At 46.5% G+C, this 19,697-nt stretch overlaps 8 non-coding genes across 8 annotated transcripts; all 8 read right to left on the bottom strand.

Annotated features, from left to right (window-relative positions):
- Nucleotides 1-1,016: 1,016 nt before the first annotated feature.
- On the bottom strand, nt 1,017-1,088 carry TRNAA-CGC (transfer RNA alanine (anticodon CGC)). Its single transcript has one exon. It is a non-coding gene; the product is annotated as a tRNA-Ala (tRNA).
- Nucleotides 1,089-3,483: 2,395 nt separating this feature from the next.
- Nucleotides 3,484-3,555, bottom strand: TRNAA-CGC (transfer RNA alanine (anticodon CGC)). The gene has a single exon. It is a non-coding gene; the product is annotated as a tRNA-Ala (tRNA).
- Nucleotides 3,556-5,950: 2,395 nt separating this feature from the next.
- Nucleotides 5,951-6,022, bottom strand: TRNAA-CGC (transfer RNA alanine (anticodon CGC)). The gene has a single exon. It is a non-coding gene; the product is annotated as a tRNA-Ala (tRNA).
- Nucleotides 6,023-8,416: 2,394 nt separating this feature from the next.
- TRNAA-CGC (transfer RNA alanine (anticodon CGC)) lies at nt 8,417-8,488 on the bottom strand. The gene has a single exon. It is a non-coding gene; the product is annotated as a tRNA-Ala (tRNA).
- A 2,405-nt stretch (nt 8,489-10,893) lies between these two features.
- On the bottom strand, nt 10,894-10,965 carry TRNAA-CGC (transfer RNA alanine (anticodon CGC)). The gene has a single exon. It is a non-coding gene; the product is annotated as a tRNA-Ala (tRNA).
- Nucleotides 10,966-13,367: 2,402 nt separating this feature from the next.
- On the bottom strand, nt 13,368-13,439 carry TRNAA-CGC (transfer RNA alanine (anticodon CGC)). Its single transcript has one exon. It is a non-coding gene; the product is annotated as a tRNA-Ala (tRNA).
- Nucleotides 13,440-15,836: 2,397 nt separating this feature from the next.
- Nucleotides 15,837-15,908, bottom strand: TRNAA-CGC (transfer RNA alanine (anticodon CGC)). Its single transcript has one exon. It is a non-coding gene; the product is annotated as a tRNA-Ala (tRNA).
- Nucleotides 15,909-18,303: 2,395 nt separating this feature from the next.
- TRNAA-CGC (transfer RNA alanine (anticodon CGC)) lies at nt 18,304-18,375 on the bottom strand. The gene has a single exon. It is a non-coding gene; the product is annotated as a tRNA-Ala (tRNA).
- Between the last annotated feature and the right edge of the window lie 1,322 nt (nt 18,376-19,697).

Raw genomic sequence — 19,697 nt, forward strand, 5'->3', positions numbered from 1 at the left:
TATGAACGAGTCTGCTTTGTGTCATCCCGGTAAGAGATCAGGCTAACAGGCTTCCAATGAAAAAAGCAGACATCACACTGAAGCATGGTGCACCGTGCATGTCCACAATCATCGGCTCCAAAGAGAAGACGTTCAGCAACAGGATTTAGTATGGCAAAAGACCACATCATCCTAATTCCCATGTACAGGAAAAAGCCCACACTTGAAGAAACATATCATATGGAGATACCGGGGATCGAACCTGTGGCCTCATACTTCCAAAGCAGGTGCTCTACCACTGAGTTACATCCCCGCTGCCAGCAAGGACCTATGAAATCTACCAGATGCTGGCTGGCTGCTTGGGACTAACAGCGCCCAGAACTGATGGTAACTGTCGAATTTGAGTTTCCAAATGGCGGACTTCATTTTAGAGCCACCTGTTTCTGGTTGTCCATAGAAACATGCAGAAAAGCTGCCCCCCCCCTGCAATCCCCCTGATCAACTAATGAAAAATATCAATATGTTCAAGGCTTTTGCTTTTAGAAGCCGGAGATAGGCCCCAGCAGCAGAGCTGGTAGGATATTCCAGCTCAAAACTAACAAGTTACAGAACCTGATCAACTTAGGTTGACAACAGAGGTACATCTGTGGCCACATCCAGTGAAAACAAATTATTTTTAAAGCTAGCCATCATATGCTACAAAGGTACAATGGTGGAGCTATACATTCGGAACCAAAACAATCGACTGAAAAGAAACGCAAGGCAATGCCAATCCTTTCACGATTCTGCACGGTTAAAACTGTGGTGTGATGGTACTCTCTGTGCATTTCTATTTGTAGTGATTGTGAAGGCATACAGGATGTTGACACTGGCAGGGACGCAAACCTCACTGATATATTACAGGCAGGTTTGCGATACGGGCACCAGCGTTTTCTCAGACAAATAGATATGAATGTCGATGATCCTATAATCATGGCCCGAGTTGCAGTGTGAAATACAAAATAACCGGGACAAAATCACACTGAAGTTTATGCAAATGGAGATGCCGGGGATTGAACCCGGGACCTCATACATGCGAAGCATGCGCTCTACCACTGAGCTACATCCCCTTGGTGTGCGTTGAGTCTGTCCTGCAGACATCTTTTCCTGGGAGAATTCTTCCGGTCAAAGTATGCTGCCAACTGAAGCACTAGCAAAAGACCAGGGAAAACGGGAGCAAGACTGGAAAAGCACATGGTCACACTGAAGCAGTGTGCATTATGCTTCTCCATAAGAGATGACTTCCAGGGGAAGTATTCCACCAGAGGATTACCGTGCTCAAAGAGCCATCTAGTGGACAGAGACCATATGACAGTCAAAAAAAGGGAAACAATTGGAGATGCCAGGGATTGGACCCGGGGCCTCATACATGCAAAACAAGTGCTCTACCACTGAGCTACATCCCCTCGGTATGCAGTGTGTCTGTCCTGCAGACATAATTTTCAGGGAGAACTCTTCTGGTCAAAACATTCTGCCGAGTGAAGCACTAGCAAAAGAGCAGGGAAAACTGGAGCAAGAATGGAAAACCACATGGTCACACTGAAGCAGTGTGCATTTTGCTTCTCCATAAGAGATGACTTCCAGGGGAAGATTTCCACCAGAGGATTACTGTGCTCAAAGGGCCATCTAGTGGATAGAGATCATTTGACAGTCAAAAAGAGAAACAAGTGGAAATGCCCCGGGTCCTCATACATGCAAAGCATGCGCTCTACAACTGAGCTACATCCCCGCTGAGAGGACACTTCCTCATCACACCTAAAAGCTTCAGGAGGGAGTGGGCTAAGTAAGGAAAGGGGTTTGCAGTAGTGCATATGAAAAAACATGACAACTGCCAAATTACATCTTACTACTTACAATGACAAAGTTAAAGCGCCAGGTCGATCTCATCACGTTGGTGCCTGAGACATCACATAATGTGACACGGCCATCTCGGATAGATGCCCCAGATTTGAGAAGTGTAGTTATGGAGAAAAAATAAATAAATATATATATATATATATATATATGTATGTCTTCAAACACCAAAAATGAGATAGCACCATTTCGCGCAGGAATTCCTCCAGCCGAAAGCCCACAAATGTTGCTAGATAGACTGACACCTCTTTCGGATGTCCTTCTGTATTTGCTGGCTAGTGGAAAGCAACGTGGACCCACCACTCTATAGCTCTGCCGTCATGAGTGTCCCTAGCACACTCGGCAGATGTCGCTTCTCTAGGCAGACAAGCAGTGGAATTCTGCGGAAGGTCAATGGTGCTTCCATTGGTTTTGCCACTAGGCGATCCATTGCAGCCCTAGAATGAAGCATAACCCGCTGAATGCATTCAGGGTGTTCTGCGGTGGGAAAGGTCAGAGGGGGTGATAGTTGGTGAGCGTGCACAGCACCTCAGAATGATACCACTGCCTAGCAGGGGGACCGGTGGAGACACTATTCTCAGCCAATGCCCCTCTGTCTGAACGAGTCTGCTCTGTGTCATCCCGGTAAGAGATCAGGCTAACAGGCTTCCAATGAAAAAAGCAGACATCACACTGAAGCATGGTGCACCGTGCATGTCCACAATCATCGGCTCCAAAGAGAAGACGTTCAGCAACAGGATTTAGTATGGCAAAAGACCACATCATCCTAATTCCCATGTACAGGAAAAAGCCCACACTTGAAGAAACATATCATATGGAGATGCCGGGGATCGAACCTGTGGCCTCATACTTCCAAAGCAGGTGCTCTACCACTGAGTTACATCCCCGCTGCCAGCAAGGACCTATGAAATCTACCAGATGCTGGCTGGCTGCTTGGGACTAACAGCGCCCAGAACTGATGGTAACTGTCGAATTTGAGTTTCCAAATGGCGGACTTCATTTTAGAGCCACCTGTTTCTGGTTGTCCATAGAAACATGCAGAAAAGCTGCCCCCCCCCTGCAATCCCCCTGATCAACTAATGAAAAATATCAATATGTTCAAGGCTTTTGCTTTTAGAAGCCGGAGATAGGCCCCAGCAGCAGAGCTGGTAGGATATTCCAGCTCAAAACTAACAAGTTACAGAACCTGATCAACTTAGGTTGACAACAGAGGTACATCTGTGGCCACATCCAGTGAAAACAAATTATTTTTAAAGCTAGCCATCATATGCTACAAAGGTACAATGGTGGAGCTATACATTCGGAACCAAAACAATCGACTGAAAAGAAACGCAAGGCAATGCCAATCCTTTCACGATTCTGCACGGTTAAAACTGTGGTGTGATGGTACTCTCTGTGCATTTCTATTTGTAGTGATTGTGAAGGCATACAGGATGTTGACACTGGCAGGGACGCAAACCTCACTGATATATTACAGGCAGGTTTGCGATACGGGCACCAGCGTTTTCTCAGACAAATAGATATGAATGTCGATGATCCTATAATCATGGCCCGAGTTGCAGTGTGAAATACAAAATAACCGGGACAAAATCACACTGAAGTTTATGCAAATGGAGATGCCGGGGATTGAACCCGGGACCTCATACATGCGAAGCATGCGCTCTACCACTGAGCTACATCCCCTTGGTGTGCGGTGAGTCTGTCCTGCAGACATCTTTTCCTGGGAGAATTCTTCCGGTCAAAGTATGCTGCCAACTGAAGCACTAGCAAAAGACCAGGGAAAACGGGAGCAAGACTGGAAAAGCACATGGTCACACTGAAGCAGTGTGCATTATGCTTCTCCATAAGAGATGACTTCCAGGGGAAGTATTCCACCAGAGGATTACCGTGCTCAAAGAGCCATCTAGTGGACAGAGACCATATGACAGTCAAAAAAAGGGAAACAATTGGAGATGCCAGGGATTGGACCCGGGGCCTCATACATGCAAAACAAGTGCTCTACCACTGAGCTACATCCCCTCGGTATGCAGTGTGTCTGTCCTGCAGACATAATTTTCAGGGAGAACTCTTCTGGTCAAAACATTCTGCCGAGTGAAGCACTAGCAAAAGAGCAGGGAAAACTGGAGCAAGAATGGAAAACCACATGGTCACACTGAAGCAGTGTGCATTTTGCTTCTCCATAAGAGATGACTTCCAGGGGAAGATTTCCACCAGAGGATTACTGTGCTCAAAGGGCCATCTAGTGGATAGAGATCATTTGACAGTCAAAAAGAGAAACAAGTGGAAATGCCCCGGGTCCTCATACATGCAAAGCATGCGCTCTACAACTGAGCTACATCCCCGCTGAGAGGACACTTCCTCATCACACCTAAAAGCTTCAGGAGGGAGTGGGCTAAGTAAGGAAAGGGGTTTGCAGTAGTGCATATGAAAAAACATGACAACTGCCAAATTACATCTTACTACTTACAATGACAAAGTTAAAGCGCCAGGTCGATCTCATCACGTTGGTGCCTGAGACATCACATAATGTGACACGGCCATCTCGGATAGATGCCCCAGATTTGAGAAGTGTAGTTATGGAGAAAAAATAAATAAATATATATATATATATATATATATGTATGTCTTCAAACACCAAAAATGAGATAGCACCATTTCGCGCAGGAATTCCTCCAGCCGAAAGCCCACAAATGTTGCTAGATAGACTGACACCTCTTTCGGATGTCCTTCTGTATTTGCTGGCTAGTGGAAAGCAAAGTGGACCCACCACTCTATAGCTCTGCCGTCATGAGTGTCCCTAGCACACTCGGCAGATGTCGCTTCTCTAGGCAGACAAGCAGTGGAATTCTGCGGAAGGTCAATGGTGCTTCCATTGGTTTTGCCACTAGGCGATCCATTGCAGCCCTAGAATGAAGCATAACCTGCTGAATGCATTCAGGGTGTTCTGCGGTGGGAAAGGTCAGAGGGGGTGATAGTTGGTGAGCGTGCACAGCACCTCAGAATGATACCACTGCCTAGCAGGGGGACCGGTGGAGACACTATTCTCAGCCAATGCCCCTCTGTCTGAACGAGTCTGCTTTGTGTCATCCCGGTAAGAGATCAGGCTAACAGGCTTCCAATGAAAAAAGCAGACATCACACTGAAGCATGGTGCACCGTGCATGTCCACAATCATCGGCTCCAAAGAGAAGACGTTCAGCAACAGGATTTAGTATGGCAAAAGACCACATCATCCTAATTCCCATGTACAGGAAAAAGCCCACACTTGAAGAAACATATCATATGGAGATGCCGGGGATCGAACCTGTGGCCTCATACTTCCAAAGCAGGTGCTCTACCACTGAGTTACATCCCCGCTGCCAGCAAGGACCTATGAAATCTACCAGATGCTGGCTGGCTGCTTGGGACTAACAGCGCCCAGAACTGATGGTAACTGTCGAATTTGAGTTTCCAAATGGCGGACTTCATTTTAGAGCCACCTGTTTCTGGTTGTCCATAGAAACATGCAGAAAAGCTGCCCCCCCCCTGCAATCCCCCTGATCAACTAATGAAAAATATCAATATGTTCAAGGCTTTTGCTTTTAGAAGCCGGAGATAGGCCCCAGCAGCAGAGCTGGTAGGATATTCCAGCTCAAAACTAACAAGTTACAGAACCTGATCAACTTAGGTTGACAACAGAGGTACATCTGTGGCCACATCCAGTGAAAACAAATTATTTTTAAAGCTAGCCATCATATGCTACAAAGGTACAATGGTGGAGCTATACATTCGGAACCAAAACAATCGACTGAAAAGAAACGCAAGGCAATGCCAATCCTTTCACGATTCTGCACGGTTAAAACTGTGGTGTGATGGTACTCTCTGTGCATTTCTATTTGTAGTGATTGTGAAGGCATACAGGATGTTGACACTGGCAGGGACGCAAACCTCACTGATATATTACAGGCAGGTTTGCGATACGGGCACCAGCGTTTTCTCAGACAAATAGATATGAATGTCGATGATCCTATAATCATGGCCCGAGTTGCAGTGTGAAATACAAAATAACCGGGACAAAATCACACTGAAGTTTATGCAAATGGAGATGCCGGGGATTGAACCCGGGACCTCATACATGCGAAGCATGCGCTCTACCACTGAGCTACATCCCCTTGGTGTGCGGTGAGTCTGTCCTGCAGACATCTTTTCCTGGGAGAATTCTTCCGGTCAAAGTATGCTGCCAACTGAAGCACTAGCAAAAGACCAGGGAAAACGGGAGCAAGACTGGAAAAGCACATGGTCACACTGAAGCAGTGTGCATTATGCTTCTCCATAAGAGATGACTTCCAGGGGAAGTATTCCACCAGAGGATTACCGTGCTCAAAGAGCCATCTAGTGGACAGAGACCATATGACAGTCAAAAAAAGGGAAACAATTGGAGATGCCAGGGATTGGACCCGGGGCCTCATACATGCAAAACAAGTGCTCTACCACTGAGCTACATCCCCTCGGTATGCAGTGTGTCTGTCCTGCAGACATAATTTTCAGGGAGAACTCTTCTGGTCAAAACATTCTGCCGAGTGAAGCACTAGCAAAAGAGCAGGGAAAACTGGAGCAAGAATGGAAAACCACATGGTCACACTGAAGCAGTGTGCATTTTGCTTCTCCATAAGAGATGACTTCCAGGGGAAGATTTCCACCAGAGGATTACTGTGCTCAAAGGGCCATCTAGTGGATAGAGATCATTTGACAGTCAAAAAGAGAAACAAGTGGAAATGCCCCGGGTCCTCATACATGCAAAGCATGCGCTCTACAACTGAGCTACATCCCCGCTGAGAGGACACTTCCTCATCACACCTAAAAGCTTCAGGAGGGAGTGGGCTAAGTAAGGAAAGGGGTTTGCAGTAGTGCATATGAAAAAACATGACAACTGCCAAATTACATCTTACTACTTACAATGACAAAGTTAAAGCGCCAGGTCGATCTCATCACGTTGGTGCCTGAGACATCACATAATGTGACACGGCCATCTCGGATAGATGCCCCAGATTTGAGAAGTGTAGTTATGGAGAAAAAATAAATAAATATATATATATATATATATATATATATGTCTTCAAACACCAAAAATGAGATAGCACCATTTCGCGCAGGAATTCCTCCAGCCGAAAGCCCACAAATGTTGCTAGATAGACTGACACCTCTTTCGGATGTCCTTCTGTATTTGCTGGCTAGTGGAAAGCAAAGTGGACCCACCACTCTATAGCTCTGCCGTCATGAGTGTCCCTAGCACACTCGGCAGATGTCGCTTCTCTAGGCAGACAAGCAGTGGAATTCTGCGGAAGGTCAATGGTGCTTCCATTGGTTTTGCCACTAGGCGATCCATTGCAGCCCTAGAATGAAGCATAACCCGCTGAATGCATTCAGGGTGTTCTGCGGTGGGAAAGGTCAGAGGGGGTGATAGTTGGTGAGCGTGCACAGCACCTCAGAATGATACCACTGCCTAGCAGGGGGACCGGTGGAGACACTATTCTCAGCCAATGCCCCTCTGTCTGAACGAGTCTGCTTTGTGTCATCCCGGTAAGAGATCAGGCTAACAGGCTTCCAATGAAAAAAGCAGACATCACACTGAAGCATGGTGCACCGTGCATGTCCACAATCATCGGCTCCAAAGAGAAGACGTTCAGCAACAGGATTTAGTATGGCAAAAGACCACATCATCCTAATTCCCATGTACAGGAAAAAGCCCACACTTGAAGAAACATGTCATATGGAGACGCCGGGGATCGAACCTGTGGCCTCATACTTCCAAAGCAGGTGCTCTACCACTGAGTTACATCCCCGCTGCCAGCAAGGACCTATGAAATCTACCAGATGCTGGCTGGCTGCTTGGGACTAACAGCGCCCAGAACTGATGGTAACTGTCGAATTGGAGTTTCCAAATGGCGGACTTCATTTTAGAGCCACCTGTTTCTGGTTGTCCATAGAAACATGCAGAAAAGCTGCCCCCCCCTGCAATCCCCCTGATCAACTAATGAAAAATATCAATATGTTCAAGGCTTTTGCTTTTAGAAGCCGGAGATAGGCCCCAGCAGCAGAGCTGGTAGGATATTCCAGCTCAAAACTAACAAGTTACAGAACCTGATCAACTTAGGTTGACAACAGAGGTACATCTGTGGCCACATCCAGTGAAAACAAATTATTTTTAAAGCTAGCCATCATATGCTACAAAGGTACAATGGTGGAGCTATACATTCGGAACCAAAACAATCGACTGAAAAGAAACGCAAGGCAATGCCAATCCTTTCACGATTCTGCACGGTTAAAACTGTGGTGTGATGGTACTCTCTGTGCATTTCTATTTGTAGTGATTGTGAAGGCATACAGGATGTTGACACTGGCAGGGACGCAAACCTCACTGATATATTACAGGCAGGTTTGCGATACGGGCACCAGCGTTTTCTCAGACAAATAGATATGAATGTCGATGATCCTATAATCATGGCCCGAGTTGCAGTGTGAAATACAAAATAACCGGGACAAAATCACACTGAAGTTTATGCAAATGGAGGTGCCGGGGATTGAACCCGGGACCTCATACATGCGAAGCATGCGCTCTACCACTGAGCTACATCCCCTTGGTGTGCGGTGAGTCTGTCCTGCAGACATCTTTTCCTGGGAGAATTCTTCCGGTCAAAGTATGCTGCCAACTGAAGCACTAGCAAAAGACCAGGGAAAACGGGAGCAAGACTGGAAAAGCACATGGTCACACTGAAGCAGTGTGCATTATGCTTCTCCATAAGAGATGACTTCCAGGGGAAGTATTCCACCAGAGGATTACCGTGCTCAAAGAGCCATCTAGTGGACAGAGACCATATGACAGTCAAAAAAAGGGAAACAATTGGAGATGCCAGGGATTGGACCCGGGGCCTCATACATGCAAAACAAGTGCTCTACCACTGAGCTACATCCCCTCGGTATGCAGTGTGTCTGTCCTGCAGACATAATTTTCAGGGAGAACTCTTCTGGTCAAAACATTCTGCCGAGTGAAGCACTAGCAAAAGAGCAGGGAAAACTGGAGCAAGAATGGAAAACCACATGGTCACACTGAAGCAGTGTGCATTTTGCTTCTCCATAAGAGATGACTTCCAGGGGAAGATTTCCACCAGAGGATTACTGTGCTCAAAGGGCCATCTAGTGGATAGAGATCATTTGACAGTCAAAAAGAGAAACAAGTGGAAATGCCCCGGGTCCTCATACATGAAAGGATGCGCTCTACAACTGAGCTACATCCCCGCTGAGAGGACACTTCCTCATCACACCTAAAAGCTTCAGGAGGGAGTGGGCTAAGTAAGGAAAGGGGTTTGCAGTAGTGCATATGAAAAAACATGACAACTGCCAAATTACATCTTACTACTTACAATGACAAAGTTAAAGCGCCAGGTCGATCTCATCACGTTGGTGCCTGAGACATCACATAATGTGACACGGCCATCTCGGATAGATGCCCCAGATTTGAGAAGTGTAGTTATGGAGAAAAAATAAATAAATATATATATATATATATATATATATATATATATATGTATGTCTTCAAACACCAAAAATGAGATAGCACCATTTCGCGCAGGAATTCCTCCAGCCGAAAGCCCACAAATGTTGCTAGATAGACTGACACCTCTTTCGGATGTCCTTCTGTATTTGCTGGCTAGTGGAAAGCAAAGTGGACCCACCACTCTATAGCTCTGCCGTCATGAGTGTCCCTAGCACACTCGGCAGATGTCGCTTCTCTAGGCAGACAAGCAGTGGAATTCTGCGGAAGGTCAATGGTGCTTCCATTGGTTTTGCCACTAGGCGATCCATTGCAGCCCTAGAATGAAGCATAACCCGCTGAATGCATTCAGGGTGTTCTGCGGTGGGAAAGGTCAGAGGGGGTGATAGTTGGTGAGCGTGCACAGCACCTCAGAATGATACCACTGCCTAGCAGGGGGACCGGTGGAGACACTATTCTCAGCCAATGCCCCTCTGTCTGAACGAGTCTGCTTTGTGTCATCCCGGTAAGAGATCAGGCTAACAGGCTTCCAATGAAAAAAGCAGACATCACACTGAAGCATGGTGCACCGTGCATGTCCACAATCATCGGCTCCAAAGAGAAGACGTTCAGCAACAGGATTTAGTATGGCAAAAGACCACATCATCCTAATTCCCATGTACAGGAAAAAGCCCACACTTGAAGAAACATGTCATATGGAGACGCCGGGGATCGAACCTGTGGCCTCATACTTCCATAGCAGGTGCTCTACCACTGAGTTACATCCCCGCTGCCAGCAAGGACCTATGAAATCTACCAGATGCTGGCTGGCTGCTTGGGACTAACAGCGCCCAGAACTGATGGTAACTGTCGAATTGGAGTTTCCAAATGGCGGACTTCATTTTAGAGCCACCTGTTTCTGGTTGTCCATAGAAACATGCAGAAAAGCTGCCCCCCCCTGCAATCCCCCTGATCAACTAATGAAAAATATCAATATGTTCAAGGCTTTTGCTTTTAGAAGCCGGAGATAGGCCCCAGCAGCAGAGCTGGTAGGATATTCCAGCTCAAAACTAACAAGTTACAGAACCTGATCAACTTAGGTTGACAACAGAGGTACATCTGTGGCCACATCCAGTGAAAACAAATTATTTTTAAAGCTAGCCATCATATGCTACAAAGGTACAATGGTGGAGCTATAAATTCGGAACCAAAACAATCGACTGAAAAGAAACGCAAGGCAATGCCAATCCTTTCACGATTCTGCACAGTTAAAACTGTGGTGTGATGGTACTCTCTGTGCATTTCTATTTGTAGTGATTGTGAAGGCATACAGGATGTTGACACTGGCAGGGACGCAAACCTCACTGATATATTACAGGCAGGTTTGCGATACGGGCACCAGCGTTTTCTCAGACAAATAGATATGAATGTCGATGATCCTATAATCATGGCCCGAGTTGCAGTGTGAAATACAAAATAACCGGGACAAAATCACACTGAAGTTTATGCAAATGGAGGTGCCGGGGATTGAACCCGGGACCTCATACATGCGAAGCATGCGCTCTACCACTGAGCTACATCCCCTTGGTGTGCGGTGAGTCTGTCCTGCAGACATCTTTTCCTGGGAGAATTCTTCCGGTCAAAGTATGCTGCCAACTGAAGCACTAGCAAAAGACCAGGGAAAACGGGAGCAAGACTGGAAAAGCACATGGTCACACTGAAGCAGTGTGCATTATGCTTCTCCATAAGAGATGACTTCCAGGGGAAGTATTCCACCAGAGGATTACCGTGCTCAAAGAGCCATCTAGTGGACAGAGACCATATGACAGTCAAAAAAAGGGAAACAATTGGAGATGCCAGGGATTGGACCCGGGGCCTCATACATGCAAAACAAGTGCTCTACCACTGAGCTACATCCCCTCGGTATGCAGTGTGTCTGTCCTGCAGACATAATTTTCAGGGAGAACTCTTCTGGTCAAAACATTCTGCCGAGTGAAGCACTAGCAAAAGAGCAGGGAAAACTGGAGCAAGAATGGAAAACCACATGGTCACACTGAAGCAGTGTGCATTTTGCTTCTCCATAAGAGATGACTTCCAGGGGAAGATTTCCACCAGAGGATTACTGTGCTCAAAGGGCCATCTAGTGGATAGAGATCATTTGACAGTCAAAAAGAGAAACAAGTGGAAATGCCCCGGGTCCTCATACATGCAAAGCATGCGCTCTACAACTGAGCTACATCCCCGCTGAGAGGACACTTCCTCATCACACCTAAAAGCTTCAGGAGGGAGTGGGCTAAGTAAGGAAAGGGGTTTGCAGTAGTGCATATGAAAAAACATGACAACTGCCAAATTACATCTTACTACTTACAATGACAAAGTTAAAGCGCCAGGTCGATCTCATCACGTTGGTGCCTGAGACATCACATAATGTGACACGGCCATCTCGGATAGATGCCCCAGATTTGAGAAGTGTAGTTATGGAGAAAAAATAAATAAATATATATATATATATATATATATATATATATGTATGTCTTCAAACACCAAAAATGAGATAGCACCATTTCGCGCAGGAATTCCTCCAGCCGAAAGCCCACAAATGTTGCTAGATAGACTGACACCTCTTTCGGATGTCCTTCTGTATTTGCTGGCTAGTGGAAAGCAAAGTGGACCCACCACTCTATAGCTCTGCCGTCATGAGTGTCCCTAGCACACTCGGCAGATGTCGCTTCTCTAGGCAGACAAGCAGTGGAATTCTGCGGAAGGTCAATGGTGCTTCCATTGGTTTTGCCACTAGGCGATCCATTGCAGCCCTAGAATGAAGCATAACCCGCTGAATGCATTCAGGGTGTTCTGCGGTGGGAAAGGTCAGAGGGGGTGATAGTTGGTGAGCGTGCACAGCACCTCAGAATGATACCACTGCCTAGCAGGGGGACCGGTGGAGACACTATTCTCAGCCAATGCCCCTCTGTCTGAACGAGTCTGCTTTGTGTCATCCCGGTAAGAGATCAGGCTAACAGGCTTCCAATGAAAAAAGCAGACATCACACTGAAGCATGGTGCACCGTGCATGTCCACAATCATCGGCTCCAAAGAGAAGACGTTCAGCAACAGGATTTAGTATGGCAAAAGACCACATCATCCTAATTCCCATGTACAGGAAAAAGCCCACACTTGAAGAAACATGTCATATGGAGACGCCGGGGATCGAACCTGTGGCCTCATACTTCCATAGCAGGTGCTCTACCACTGAGTTACATCCCCGCTGCCAGCAAGGACCTATGAAATCTACCAGATGCTGGCTGGCTGCTTGGGACTAACAGCGCCCAGAACTGATGGTAACTGTCGAATTGGAGTTTCCAAATGGCGGACTTCATTTTAGAGCCACCTGTTTCTGGTTGTCCATAGAAACATGCAGAAAAGCTGCCCCCCCCTGCAATCCCCCTGATCAACTAATGAAAAATATCAATATGTTCAAGGCTTTTGCTTTTAGAAGCCGGAGATAGGCCCCAGCAGCAGAGCTGGTAGGATATTCCAGCTCAAAACTAACAAGTTACAGAACCTGATCAACTTAGGTTGACAACAGAGGTACATCTGTGGCCACATCCAGTGAAAACAAATTATTTTTAAAGCTAGCCATCATATGCTACAAAGGTACAATGGTGGAGCTATAAATTCGGAACCAAAACAATCGACTGAAAAGAAACGCAAGGCAATGCCAATCCTTTCACGATTCTGCACAGTTAAAACTGTGGTGTGATGGTACTCTCTGTGCATTTCTATTTGTAGTGATTGTGAAGGCATACAGGATGTTGACACTGGCAGGGACGCAAACCTCACTGATATATTACAGGCAGGTTTGCGATACGGGCACCAGCGTTTTCTCAGACAAATAGATATGAATGTCAATGATCCTATAATCATGGCCCGAGTTGCAGTGTGAAATACAAAATAACCGGGACAAAATCACACTGAAGTTTATGCAAATGGAGGTGCCGGGGATTGAACCCGGGACCTCATACATGCGAAGCATGCGCTCTACCACTGAGCTACATCCCCTTGGTGTGCGGTGAGTCTGTCCTGCAGACATCTTTTCCTGGGAGAATTCTTCCGGTCAAAGTATGCTGCCAACTGAAGCACTAGCAAAAGACCAGGGAAAACGGGAGCAAGACTGGAAAAGCACATGGTCACACTGAAGCAGTGTGCATTATGCTTCTCCATAAGAGATGACTTCCAGGGGAAGTATTCCACCAGAGGATTACCGTGCTCAAAGAGCCATCTAGTGGACAGAGACCATATGACAGTCAAAAAAAGGGAAACAATTGGAGATGCCAGGGATTGGACCCGGGGCCTCATACATGCAAAACAAGTGCTCTACCACTGAGCTACATCCCCTCGGTATGCAGTGTGTCTGTCCTGCAGACATAATTTTCAGGGAGAACTCTTCTGGTCAAAACATTCTGCCGAGTGAAGCACTAGCAAAAGAGCAGGGAAAACTGGAGCAAGAATGGAAAACCACATGGTCACACTGAAGCAGTGTGCATTTTGCTTCTCCATAAGAGATGACTTCCAGGGGAAGATTTCCACCAGAGGATTACTGTGCTCAAAGGGCCATCTAGTGGATAGAGATCATTTGACAGTCAAAAAGAGAAACAAGTGGAAATGCCCCGGGTCCTCATACATGCAAAGCATGCGCTCTACAACTGAGCTACATCCCCGCTGAGAGGACACTTCCTCATCACACCTAAAAGCTTCAGGAGGGAGTGGGCTAAGTAAGGAAAGGGGTTTGCAGTAGTGCATATGAAAAAACATGACAACTGCCAAATTACATCTTACTACTTACAATGACAAAGTTAAAGCGCCAGGTCGATCTCATCACGTTGGTGCCTGAGACATCACATAATGTGACACGGCCATCTCGGATAGATGCCCCAGATTTGAGAAGTGTAGTTATGGAGAAAAAATAAATAAATATATATATATATATATATATATATGTATGTCTTCAAACACCAAAAATGAGATAGCACCATTTCGCGCAGGAATTCCTCCAGCCGAAAGCCCACAAATGTTGCTAGATAGACTGACACCTCTTTCGGATGTCCTTCTGTATTTGCTGGCTAGTGGAAAGCAAAGTGGACCAACCACTCTATAGCTCTGCCGTCATGAGTGTCCCTAGCACACTCGGCAGATGTCGCTTCTCTAGGCAGACAAGCAGTGGAATTCTGCGGAAGGTCAATGGTGCTTCCATTGGTTTTGCCACTAGGCGATCCATTGCAGCGCTAGAATGAAGCATAACCCGCTGAATGCATTCAGGGTGTTCTGCGGTGGGAAAGGTCAGAGGGGGTGATAGTTGGTGAGCGTGCACAGCACCTCAGAATGATACCACTGCCTAGCAGGGGGACCGGTGGAGACACTATTCTCAGCCAATGCCCCTCTGTATGAACGAGTCTGCTTTGTGTCATCCCGGTAAGAGATCAGGCTAACAGGCTTCCAATGAAAAAAGCAGACATCACACTGAAGCATGGTGCACCGTGCATGTCCACAATCATCGGCTCCAAAGAGAAGACGTTCAGCAACAGGATTTAGTATGGCAAAAGACCACATCATCCTAATTCCCATGTACAGGAAAAAGCCCACACTTGAAGAAACATATCATATGGAGATACCGGGGATCGAACCTGTGGCCTCATACTTCCAAAGCAGGTGCTCTACCACTGAGTTACATCCCCGCTGCCAGCAAGGACCTATGAAATCTACCAGATGCTGGCTGGCTGCTTGGGACTAACAGCGCCCAGAACTGATGGTAACTGTCGAATTTGAGTTTCCAAATGGCGGACTTCATTTTAGAGCCACCTGTTTCTGGTTGTCCATAGAAACATGCAGAAAAGCTGCCCCCCCCCTGCAATCCCCCTGATCAACTAATGAAAAATATCAATATGTTCAAGGCTTTTGCTTTTAGAAGCCGGAGATAGGCCCCAGCAGCAGAGCTGGTAGGATATTCCAGCTCAAAACTAACAAGTTACAGAACCTGATCAACTTAGGTTGACAACAGAGGTACATCTGTGGCCACATCCAGTGAAAACAAATTATTTTTAAAGCTAGCCATCATATGCTACAAAGGTACAATGGTGGAGCTATACATTCGGAACCAAAACAATCGACTGAAAAGAAACGCAAGGCAATGCCAATCCTTTCACGATTCTGCACGGTTAAAACTGTGGTGTGATGGTACTCTCTGTGCATTTCTATTTGTAGTGATTGTGAAGGCATACAGGATGTTGACACTGGCAGGGACGCAAACCTCACTGATATATTACAGGCAGGTTTGCGATACGGGCACCAGCGTTTTCTCAGACAAATAGATATGAATGTCGATGATCCTATAATCATGGCCCGAGTTGCAGTGTGAAATACAAAATAACCGGGACAAAATCACACTGAAGTTTATGCAAATGGAGATGCCGGGGATTGAACCCGGGACCTCATACATGCGAAGCATGCGCTCTACCACTGAGCTACATCCCCTTGGTGTGCGTTGAGTCTGTCCTGCAGACATCTTTTCCTGGGAGAATTCTTCCGGTCAAAGTATGCTGCCAACTGAAGCACTAGCAAAAGACCAGGGAAAACGGGAGCAAGACTGGAAAAGCACATGGTCACACTGAAGCAGTGTGCATTATGCTTCTCCATAAGAGATGACTTCCAGGGGAAGTATTCCACCAGAGGATTACCGTGCTCAAAGAGCCATCTAGTGGACAGAGACCATATGACAGTCAAAAAAAGGGAAACAATTGGAGATGCCAGGGATTGGACCCGGGGCCTCATACATGCAAAACAAGTGCTCTACCACTGAGCTACATCCCCTCGGTATGCAGTGTGTCTGTCCTGCAGACATAATTTTCAGGGAGAACTCTTCTGGTCAAAACATTCTGCCGAGTGAAGCACTAGCAAAAGAGCAGGGAAAACTGGAGCAAGAATGGAAAACCACATGGTCACACTGAAGCAGTGTGCATTTTGCTTCTCCATAAGAGATGACTTCCAGGGGAAGATTTCCACCAGAGGATTACTGTGCTCAAAGGGCCATCTAGTGGATAGAGATCATTTGACAGTCAAAAAGAGAAACAAGTGGAAATGCCCCGGGTCCTCATACATGCAAAGCATGCGCTCTACAACTGAGCTACATCCCCGCTGAGAGGACACTTCCTCATCACACCTAAAAGCTTCAGGAGGGAGTGGGCTAAGTAAGGAAAGGGGTTTGCAGTAGTGCATATGAAAAAACATGACAACTGCCAAATTACATCTTACTACTTACAATGACAAAGTTAAAGCGCCAGGTCGATCTCATCACGTTGGTGCCTGAGACATCACATAATGTGACACGGCCATCTCGGATAGATGCCCCAGATTTGAGAAGTGTAGTTATGGAGAAAAAATAAATAAATATATATATATATATATATATATGTATGTCTTCAAACACCAAAAATGAGATAGCACCATTTCGCGCAGGAATTCCTCCAGCCGAAAGCCCACAAATGTTGCTAGATAGACTGACACCTCTTTCGGATGTCCTTCTGTATTTGCTGGCTAGTGGAAAGCAACGTGGACCCACCACTCTATAGCTCTGCCGTCATGAGTGTCCCTAGCACACTCGGCAGATGTCGCTTCTCTAGGCAGACAAGCAGTGGAATTCTGCGGAAGGTCAATGGTGCTTCCATTGGTTTTGCCACTAGGCGATCCATTGCAGCCCTAGAATGAAGCATAACCCGCTGAATGCATTCAGGGTGTTCTGCGGTGGGAAAGGTCAGAGGGGGTGATAGTTGGTGAGCGTGCACAGCACCTCAGAATGATACCACTGCCTAGCAGGGGGACCGGTGGAGACACTATTCTCAGCCAATGCCCCTCTGTCTGAACGAGTCTGCTCTGTGTCATCCCGGTAAGAGATCAGGCTAACAGGCTTCCAATGAAAAAAGCAGACATCACACTGAAGCATGGTGCACCGTGCATGTCCACAATCATCGGCTCCAAAGAGAAGACGTTCAGCAACAGGATTTAGTATGGCAAAAGACCACATCATCCTAATTCCCATGTACAGGAAAAAGCCCACACTTGAAGAAACATATCATATGGAGATGCCGGGGATCGAACCTGTGGCCTCATACTTCCAAAGCAGGTGCTCTACCACTGAGTTACATCCCCGCTGCCAGCAAGGACCTATGAAATCTACCAGATGCTGGCTGGCTGCTTGGGACTAACAGCGCCCAGAACTGATGGTAACTGTCGAATTTGAGTTTCCAAATGGCGGACTTCATTTTAGAGCCACCTGTTTCTGGTTGTCCATAGAAACATGCAGAAAAGCTGCCCCCCCCCTGCAATCCCCCTGATCAACTAATGAAAAATATCAATATGTTCAAGGCTTTTGCTTTTAGAAGCCGGAGATAGGCCCCAGCAGCAGAGCTGGTAGGATATTCCAGCTCAAAACTAACAAGTTACAGAACCTGATCAACTTAGGTTGACAACAGAGGTACATCTGTGGCCACATCCAGTGAAAACAAATTATTTTTAAAGCTAGCCATCATATGCTACAAAGGTACAATGGTGGAGCTATACATTCGGAACCAAAACAATCGACTGAAAAGAAACGCAAGGCAATGCCAATCCTTTCACGATTCTGCACGGTTAAAACTGTGGTGTGATGGTACTCTCTGTGCATTTCTATTTGTAGTGATTGTGAAGGCATACAGGATGTTGACACTGGCAGGGACGCAAACCTCACTGATATATTACAGGCAGGTTTGCGATACGGGCACCAGCGTTTTCTCAGACAAATAGATATGAATGTCGATGATCCTATAATCATGGCCCGAGTTGCAGTGTGAAATACAAAATAACCGGGACAAAATCACACTGAAGTTTATGCAAATGGAGATGCCGGGGATTGAACCCGGGACCTCATACATGCGAAGCATGCGCTCTACCACTGAGCTACATCCCCTTGGTGTGCGGTGAGTCTGTCCTGCAGACATCTTTTCCTGGGAGAATTCTTCCGGTCAAAGTATGCTGCCAACTGAAGCACTAGCAAAAGACCAGGGAAAACGGGAGCAAGACTGGAAAAGCACATGGTCACACTGAAGCAGTGTGCATTATGCTTCTCCATAAGAGATGACTTCCAGGGGAAGTATTCCACCAGAGGATTACCGTGCTCAAAGAGCCATCTAGTGGACAGAGACCATATGACAGTCAAAAAAAGGGAAACAATTGGAGATGCCAGGGATTGGACCCGGGGCCTCATACATGCAAAACAAGTGCTCTACCACTGAGCTACATCCCCTCGGTATGCAGTGTGTCTGTCCTGCAGACATAATTTTCAGGGAGAACTCTTCTGGTCAAAACATTCTGCCGAGTGAAGCACTAGCAAAAGAGCAGGGAAAACTGGAGCAAGAATGGAAAACCACATGGTCACACTGAAGCAGTGTGCATTTTGCTTCTCCATAAGAGATGACTTCCAGGGGAAGATTTCCACCAGAGGATTACTGTGCTCAAAGGGCCATCTAGTGGATAGAGATCATTTGACAGTCAAAAAGAGAAACAAGTGGAAATGCCCCGGGTCCTCATACATGCAAAGCATGCGCTCTACAACTGAGCTACATCCCCGCTGAGAGGACACTTCCTCATCACACCTAAAAGCTTCAGGAGGGAGTGGGCTAAGTAAGGAAAGGGGTTTGCAGTAGTGCATATGAAAAAACATGACAACTGCCAAATTACATCTTACTACTTACAATGACAAAGTTAAAGCGCCAGGTCGATCTCATCACGTTGGTGCCTGAGACATCACATAATGTGACACGGCCATCTCGGATAGATGCCCCAGATTTGAGAAGTGTAGTTATGGAGAAAAAATAAATAAATATATATATATATATATATATATGTATGTCTTCAAACACCAAAAATGAGATAGCACCATTTCGCGCAGGAATTCCTCCAGCCGAAAGCCCACAAATGTTGCTAGATAGACTGACACCTCTTTCGGATGTCCTTCTGTATTTGCTGGCTAGTGGAAAGCAAAGTGGACCCACCACTCTATAGCTCTGCCGTCATGAGTGTCCCTAGCACACTCGGCAGATGTCGCTTCTCTAGGCAGACAAGCAGTGGAATTCTGCGGAAGGTCAATGGTGCTTCCATTGGTTTTGCCACTAGGCGATCCATTGCAGCCCTAGAATGAAGCATAACCTGCTGAATGCATTCAGGGTGTTCTGCGGTGGGAAAGGTCAGAGGGGGTGATAGTTGGTGAGCGTGCACAGCACCTCAGAATGA

The sequence above is a fragment of the Ambystoma mexicanum genome (genome assembly GCF_040938575.1).
Source record: "Ambystoma mexicanum isolate Mex_15411 chromosome 12 unlocalized genomic scaffold, UKY_AmexF1_1 Mex_chr12_unloc.1, whole genome shotgun sequence".
Classification (NCBI taxonomy): domain Eukaryota; kingdom Metazoa; phylum Chordata; class Amphibia; order Caudata; family Ambystomatidae; genus Ambystoma; species Ambystoma mexicanum.